The following is an 8,404-nucleotide window of genomic DNA, read 5'->3' as shown; positions in this document are numbered from 1 at the left end:
GAGAGCTCATGGACCTGCGGCGTGTTTGAAGCATTTAATGGACGTTTGCTTATCATCCGCTGCTTTACTACGTCTCGTATTTCAATCACAGAATGGCTCACTGCCGGTGATTGGTCTGCAGTGGAAAATATCAAACAGCAATAAATACAATACCGGTGTGTAATCCCTCATTCTCACCATTACGCTGCTCTGAACTGCAACGAGCGCGTGACCATTTGGCTAAGGCGTCTCACCTTGGTGCAAACCCTAATGTTATCAGAAAATTGCAGATTTGAGGCTTGTGCGGGTGCTTTTGTAAAATGTTGTTCAACTTTAAAAATAAAACCATTAGCTGAAGGTGATTTCCTTGCAGGGCTCTTTATTAAAAGGTATTTTTTTCATTCTATTTCCTGTGTATATTTCTCACTGATCTTTGCAAATAGTTTCCAACAAACCAACACTAATTAATGCCTGTAAATTAATAGTGTTGACAATTCGAACACTATAAGTGTAATAAAAGGCAGTGGAGAGAAGTCTGATCAGATCCCATTGATCAAATCAAAGAGTGAAATATTCCCTTTTGAATCGCTGCGAGCAGGGTTCGAACCTGCGTGGGGAAACCCCATTGGATTTCAAGTCCAACGCCTTAACCACTCGGCCATCGCAGCTACAAGATGGATTCGTTATAACAGTTGAAAGATCGTTGCGAAATATCAGACAAATATACTTTTAGTCAACGTAATATCAGGCATTCAAAAATTGTGGGTTTGAGTCCCACCAGAGACAGATTTTAGGTCAGGATTTGATGTTTCCTGGGCAGCACAATCAAATTTGCAGCAAATCAATACTTCAGAGATGTGAAACTGCGGCCCCTGCACTTGCTGTTACACAACGTCTCCAATTATCCTCTGAATTCTCTGGGCGCACTGGGTCATTTGCACAGCAACAGGAGCAAGACATCGAGCCTCTGACAGGCTGAGTCCATTAACCGCTCAAAAACTTGCAAAGGACACGTGATAGAACAGTGGTACTCTTTTCGGTCGCGCGCAGCTGCTGCATAGATGACGAGAATGGATTGCCAAACCCACGAACCTGTTGCACAGAAAGAGGAGGAGGCCATTCAACCACTCGAGCCTATTGCATAGGACCAGGGGGATGACATTCCGTCCCTGATCCTGATGCACAGTGTAATATATTTGTTCGTGAGTTATCTGACACCAGAGTGCGCCACTGTCGGATGTCATTTAGGCAATCCATGAAGTCGGATCTTGTTCTTAACCGAAGTAGGAATCAAAGAGACCGGGTAACCACACGAGGCAGTTTATAATAAAGGACTCTTGTGTTATTACACACAAGGACAGGAGGAGTTATTCCGAATCTCGAGGACATTAAACCGCTGGATTCAATTAATATTGACATGATGGTTCAGTCACCGGACCAGGGGATTGACATTCCTTACCTCCAACTGTTGCCCAGGAACAGGTCGAGTCATTCAACCCTTCGAGCACATTACACAGGCGGTCAATCACAGTGGTATGATTTTTATTATACTGAACTAGTATTCCAGAGACAGGAAATTAAAGCCCACCATTAGAGTACGGTAAATTAAATTCAATTAAATAAATCTGGAAATTAAAAAAGTATCAATAATGGTGACCATTATCGTAACAAACCCATCTGATTCACTAATCTCCTTCAGGGAAGGGGATCTGCCGACCTTACCAGTCTGGGCCGATATGTGACTCCAGACCCATAGCAACGTGGTTGATTCTATACTGCCATCTGAAATGTCGAAGCGAGCCATTCAGCTGCATATGGTTGCTCACCAACACATTAACAATGAAATTAGGTGTGGGCAACAAATGCTGCCCTTGCTAGCGATGACCACATGCTTGAATTAATCAACTAGAACACTAGGACCTCTAGATTGTTAAACAGAAACAATCAGACCCTCAAGCCAGGTCACAATGTTGAGTGGAGTCAACTAGAATGCATAGCTTGCTGGCTTCAATCCATAAATCAGAGAGTTGGGTTAAAATGGAGATTTACATAGTGGCAGAACGTGGATAGTGGTGTTCCACAAGGATCGGTGATGGGACCACTGTTGTTCACAAGTGATATTGACAACTTGACCGAGAAAGCGAAAACATCATATCGAAATTTGCAAGTGACATCTAATTATGCGGGTAGTCAAAAGTGAGGAGGACTACAACACATTAGAGGAGATCATTAATAAACTTGTAGATTGGGCATATCATTGGCTTTTGAATTTCAAACCATATAACTGTGAGGTGTTAAATTTTGTTAGGAAGAATAGGGCGGTCACTTATTATTGGAGGATACCAGTCTGGGTGGCGTAGAAGATCAAACGGAAGGCGAATACACAATACTCTAAAAGTTAAGACACAGATTAGCAAGGTCATAAATAAGCAAAACCAAAAAGCACGTATAGTATAGAATGTAGCGAATTTATGGTAAACTTGTATTTTACCTTTGTTAGACCACACAGGGTAGTGTGCACATTTCCATTCGGCATATTATAAAAAGCATATAGAGGCATTTTAGAGGATGCAGAGAAGATTTACAAGGATGATAACAGAACAGCCAGTGTACACATATCAGCAAAGGAAGAACAGGCTAGATCTCTTTTCTATTGGAATACGGAGGCTGAGGCGTTATCAAATTTTGGTGCTCTGTTTACAAGGTAACGTTCGATGGGGTATATGCTTGGACATAAGTTTACAGATTGTACAATTCAGCTGCTGCTGTTGTCCTACAGCACCTCAAGGATGCCCAGCGTTGAGCTGCTCCATCTGTTCAGAATCTATACGATTTAGCACGGTTGTGGTGCCAGAAAATACGAAGCAGAGTGTCCTCCGTGTGAAGACAGGACTTAGTATCCACAAGGTGTTTCCAGTATTCGCTGCTACCGATATCGCCATGGACAGTTGCATCTGCGACAGACAGTTTGGTGAGTAGAAATTCAAGTAGGTTTTGTAATATCGGATCGGCAGTTGTGAGGGAGCACAGCACTGTCCGAGTTGCTGACTTTCGGTTGAGATCTTAAACCGAGACATGTCTGCCCTCCGAGCTGGACGTAAAATATCCCATGCTCGCTATTCAGAAGTAGAGCAGGAGAGTTCACCCCGGTGTCTTGGAGCCAACTTTCATCCTACAAACAACATCTAATCACTATTTAATCGTGGGTTCTTGCTGGTGCAAATCTGCTTTTGCATTTCCTACATTAGTGACCAGACTGTAAAACAACTTAACTGGCTGTGAACCGCTTTGGGAAGTCCTGAGATGAATGTCCCTGCAAAAATGCTCGCGTTTTTTTATCGTTAAATAAAAATACACAATAGCAAGGCCGGTTGAATCAAATGGTTAAGCATGGCGCTGTTAACGCGAATGCTGCGCTTTCGATCCTCGTAAGGAACATCTTTTATTTTGTGTGGGGGAGGGCAGGGTAACGAGCATCTTAGCTTTGTTATTTTAGAGCAGCTTAAACATTTAGGAATGAAACTGACAAGGACCTGCAATATATTCAAGAATTGCTGCAAAATCTTAGTTCTGCCAAGAGCTCATTGAACTGCGGAGAGTTTCCAGCATTTAATGAACAATACGATTATCTCCGAAAATTTGGGACTTCTCATATTTCAATCAGTTAATGGCCCACTGCCGCTGATTGGTTTGCCGTGCTAAGTATGGAATTGAAATAAATGCAATTGCGGTGTGTAATCCCTCATTCACGGCATTCGTCATCTGTGCACTGCAGGAACAGCGTGGCTGAATGGCTAAGGTGTCTGACTTCGGAAAAACACTGATATTATCAGAAAATTGTAGGGTTGAGTACTGTCGAATCTTATTCAGCTGAATATGACTTCATTCTAAAAATTGCAGGGCTCTTTATTAAAATGCATTTTTAATGCTGTTTGCTGTGTATATTTCTCATTGATCTTTGTAACGTTTACAACAAACCTACAATCGCTAATTGATGGCAGTATTTATTAGTGTTTCCAATTAGAAAAATAGGTTTGCGTCAATGATTGCAATAAAGTGCAGTTGAGGGAATTCTGTTCAGTTTCGGCGTCAGTCATCTCGTCAGCGAGCTGATTAAAGCAAATAAAATGTTCACTGTAGAATCGCTATAAGCAGGGCTCGAAACCACATTCTATTTCAAGTCCAACGCCTTAACCACTCGGCCATCGCAACTATGCACGTTAATTATTTATTAATCTACTGGTCGGTGGAAAATTTAAGACAATTGCCGGCATGCTTGCCCTGTTTGAAATCCCAGTCGATATGAAAACTAAATCGTAGAATCATTGAATTTCACAGCACAGCAGGAATGATTTCGTCCAGAACTGGAAGCATTTACTTTCGTGAAAATGTAAACAGACTGGGGAGCTTTTCTCTGTAATAGCCAAGGCAGATATTGTCTCTAATATTATGAAGGGATGTGATAGCGCCGACGTGCAGAAAATATTTGCTATTATGCAGGAGTTCAGAATTAGAGGTCATAATTATAAGACAGACACCGATGAATTCAGAAGGCAATGCAAGAGTAACTTCTTTACCAAAGAGTGATTAGAATGTGGAAGGTGCTACAATGTTCTGGAGTTGAGGCGAATACAACAGAGGCATTAAAGAGAGAGCTACCCAAGCACATGAGTGAGAAAGGAATAGAAGGATGTGCTGATAGGATGAGTTGAAGTACGATTGAAGTGATCCGGGTCTGGGGACCTATCTCCTTTCAAATCGACTAAAAACCTGAATGCTTCCTTTGTCACTGTGTTTACTTCATCCAGAAAATGACATTCCTCCTCGATAGCAGTATCTGCATTGCCCCTTTCCTTTGTGAAAACAGATGAACAGTATTCATTAAGAAATTACCAAAATCTTCCGCCTCCACACAAAGATTACACTCAAGGTCGCGAAGACGTCCTATCCTTTCTTTAGTTACCATCTTACTCCTAATATATTTGTCAAACATCTGTAGGTTTTCCTTAATTTTAGGAGCCAAACATTTTTAACACACTCTCTTACCATTCCTAACATCATTTTTAATTGTGTCTCTTAACTGTCTATATTCCGCCAAGGGATCATTAGTATTTAGCTGGTGGGATATGAAAAAGCGTCCCTTTTTTTTAATCCTCCCCTGTAAGTCCTTAGACGTCCAGGGGGCTCTAGAATTATTTTCCCAGCCTTTTACTTTATGCGCACATGCTTGGCCTTAGCCTTCACGATCTCCTCCCTTGAATGCCTCCCACTGTTCCGACAATGATTTACCTACAAGTAGCTGTTTCCTGTCCACTGCTGCCAAATCAATTCTCAACTGAGCAAAATTAGCTTTTCCCCAATTTGGGACTTTTATTAAAGCAGTTAATTTTCTTTAGCGACAGCTAACATGAGTCTGACTGAATTATAGTCACCGGCACCCAAGTGTTCTCCCACTGATACCCCGTCAACCTGCGCAGCTTGATTTCTCCCAGAAAAATCCAGAACCGCCACATTTTGTCTTGGGCCTGTTACATAGTGACGAAAAGAGGTTCAGTTGAATACATTTTAAGAATTCTGCACTCTTTCCCCTTCACACTATATATGTCCCAATATTTGGATAGTTAAAATCCCTACTATTACTACCCTAAGGTTTATGCACCGCATCCATTTGCCTACATATTTTAGCCGCCATCTCCATCCCACAGTTTGGGGGTCTATAATACATTCGCAGCAGTGTGAACACTACTTCTTTATTTTTCAATTAGACTCATATGACCACATTTGATGATCCCTCTCACATATCATCCCTCTTGTATTCTATGCCTCTGCAAAATGAGGAAAGCATTCCGTGTGCCTTCTGAAATAACTTTTCTGCCTGTTCGGCTACATTCACGGATTTGTGGACATGCATTCAACGTTCCCTTTGTTCCACTACACTTCTCATTGTCCTGCTATTTAACGTGCGATCCTTGGCCTGGTTCGCACTACACAAATGCATTACCTCACGATTCTACGGATTGGTTTCCATAAGCCACGATTCTGCCCAGCTGACCAGTTCATTGATATCTTCCTGCATTCAACAACTTTATTCTTCATTATCAACCACAAAGCCAATTTTTGTATCATTTGTATAAGTTTTAACCAGAGGCCCTTCATTCAAGTCTAAATCATTAATAAATACCACAAAGAAAAATGAATCTTCTGCGCAGTCTTACGGATCCTGACTCGAACAGCCTTCCAGTTGCAACAACACCTATTGTTCTTTACTTCCTGACTCCGAAACAATTCCGGATTCAACTTGCCACTTTGCCTTGGATCCCAATGGCTGGTTACTCTCCTGAGCAGTCTGTCATATGGGACCTCGTCATAAGCCTTTGCTAAAAGCCACATGCACTGCCAAAAAGTGCACTACCCTCATCGGCACTCCTTGTGATCTCCTCAGAAAATTAAATCAATTAAGTCAGACACGGCCATCCCTTTACAAATCCATGCTGACTGATCTTGACGAATCTGTGTCTTTCTAAATGAATATTTATCCTGTTCTTTAGACTCTTTTCAAATAATGTTCCAACAACCGATGTAATGCTGACTGTTCTTTAATTGTTCATCGATCCATTTTGAAACAAATGCACAACATTAGCAGTCCTCCAGTCCTTTGGCACGACGCCTGTAGCCAGAGAGTATTATGATGGTCAGATCTTGTACTATTTCCTCTTTTGCTTCTCTCGGTCCTGTGGAGTTTTCCACCTACAAAGCTGTCAAATTCCTCAATATTACCTTTTTCACGATGTTTATTTCAGTTAATATTTCAGACTTCTTACCGATTGCAACGTCTGCATCGCCCCTCCCTTTTGTGAAAACAGTTGCAAAGGATTGATTAAAATCATACACACATATTCTGCCTCCATAAACAAATTACTTTTATCGTCTCTAATGATCCCTCATCTTTCTTTTGATATCCTTTGCTCTTAATTTATTTGTAAATCTTTGCATTTTCATTGATTTACTTGGCAATATATTTTGCTTTTCTCTCTTTGCTTACCAATGTCCTGTTAAATTTCAACTTCCACTTTATTTTCTCCTCTAGCCTTTCTGAACTATTGAGCCCAAACTTTGGCATATGTTCCCCTATTTTCATTATTCTGCGCTGAAAGCACCTTGACATCCAAGGGGCTTTAGATTTGTTAGCACCACCCTTTTCCTTTCAGGAGCATATTTGTGCTGAAACCTGAGGATCTTCTCATTGAATGCCTCCCAATGCTCTTCTCATTGAATGCATCCCAATGCTCTAAAACAGTTTTTGCCTTCAAGTAACTGTTTCCAGCCCACTTTGCCTAAATCAGATCTCTGTTTACCAAAATTGTCTTTTACCAAATTAAGATTTTGTATTACGGGTGTAACTGTCAATTTCCATAACTACACTAAATTTAACTGAGTTATGATCACAAGAACTAAAATGCTCCCCATTGATGCATCTTCGACCTGCTCAGCATCATTCGCTCAAACTAAGCGCAGAACCGTCCCCTATCTTGTTGGTCTTGCTACATATTGGCTAAAAATGATCTCCTGAATAAATTTCAGGAATGCTGCACCCGCGATACTTTTCACACTAATTCTATCCAAGTTAATATAACGGCAGTTGAAATCGCCTACTCTTACTGCCCTCAAATTCCAGCACTTCTCAGACGTTAACCAACATATTTTCTCTTCGATCTCCCTCTGGGCGTCTACAGTACACTCCCAGCCCCTTTTATATTCTTGAATTTATCTAATATATCCTGAATTGAAGACACTTCAAACACATTATCTTACCTCACAGCTGCAATTGTTTACTTAATCAATACTGCGACCTCCCCATTACCCTCGGTTTTATCCCTCCTCTCACCTGCCTGACAAACATGTAACCAGGAATGTTGACCGATCATACCTGCCCTTCTTTCAATCATGTCACAGTAAATGCTTCAATATGATTCTCATCGCTGGCACGTGGAACCGGGTGTAAGCTGAAATTACTAACTTTGAGGTGCTGCTTTTTTCATCATCTTAGACGTTCTCTCGAACAAGGATGACTTGATTCAACATGAGTTCACAGTTATTTCAATGAAAGACCCGATAATTCAGTCCTGAACTCTAATTCAAGGAGTTGATGTCTTTTTAACGTGTGGAGACCTTTGCACCTAAGCCACCATAGCGACTTGACAGAGCTAGGAGTTTATATCGTGGCATGGGTTAAGCAGGATCATTGGAGAACTGCTCTGCTTCATGGACCTAGCACACACACATTTGGCATTGTGGGCTAACCCGTGCTGCCCCTGTGCCGTCGGCAATTCTGCGCCCCGTATCCTCATTTATCGCACCTCTGCCACGAACTCTCACCACTCCTCCGCCATAATCATTCGCTCCATTTCCATCGCGATCTCTGGCC

The 8,404-nt window shown here is 41.5% G+C and overlaps 1 non-coding gene across 1 annotated transcript; it reads right to left on the bottom strand.

Moving 5' to 3' along the window:
* Positions 1 to 565: 565 nt before the first annotated feature.
* On the bottom strand, positions 566 to 647 carry trnas-uga (transfer RNA serine (anticodon UGA)). Its single transcript has one exon. It is a non-coding gene; the product is annotated as a tRNA-Ser (tRNA).
* Between the last annotated feature and the right edge of the window lie 7,757 nt (positions 648 to 8,404).

This window comes from Pristiophorus japonicus, unplaced genomic scaffold (assembly GCF_044704955.1).
Source record: "Pristiophorus japonicus isolate sPriJap1 unplaced genomic scaffold, sPriJap1.hap1 HAP1_SCAFFOLD_377, whole genome shotgun sequence".
Taxonomy (NCBI): Eukaryota; Metazoa; Chordata; class Chondrichthyes; family Pristiophoridae; genus Pristiophorus; species Pristiophorus japonicus.
Note: the sequence above shows the minus strand (reverse complement) of the source record. Positions and strands in the feature narration are given on the sequence as shown.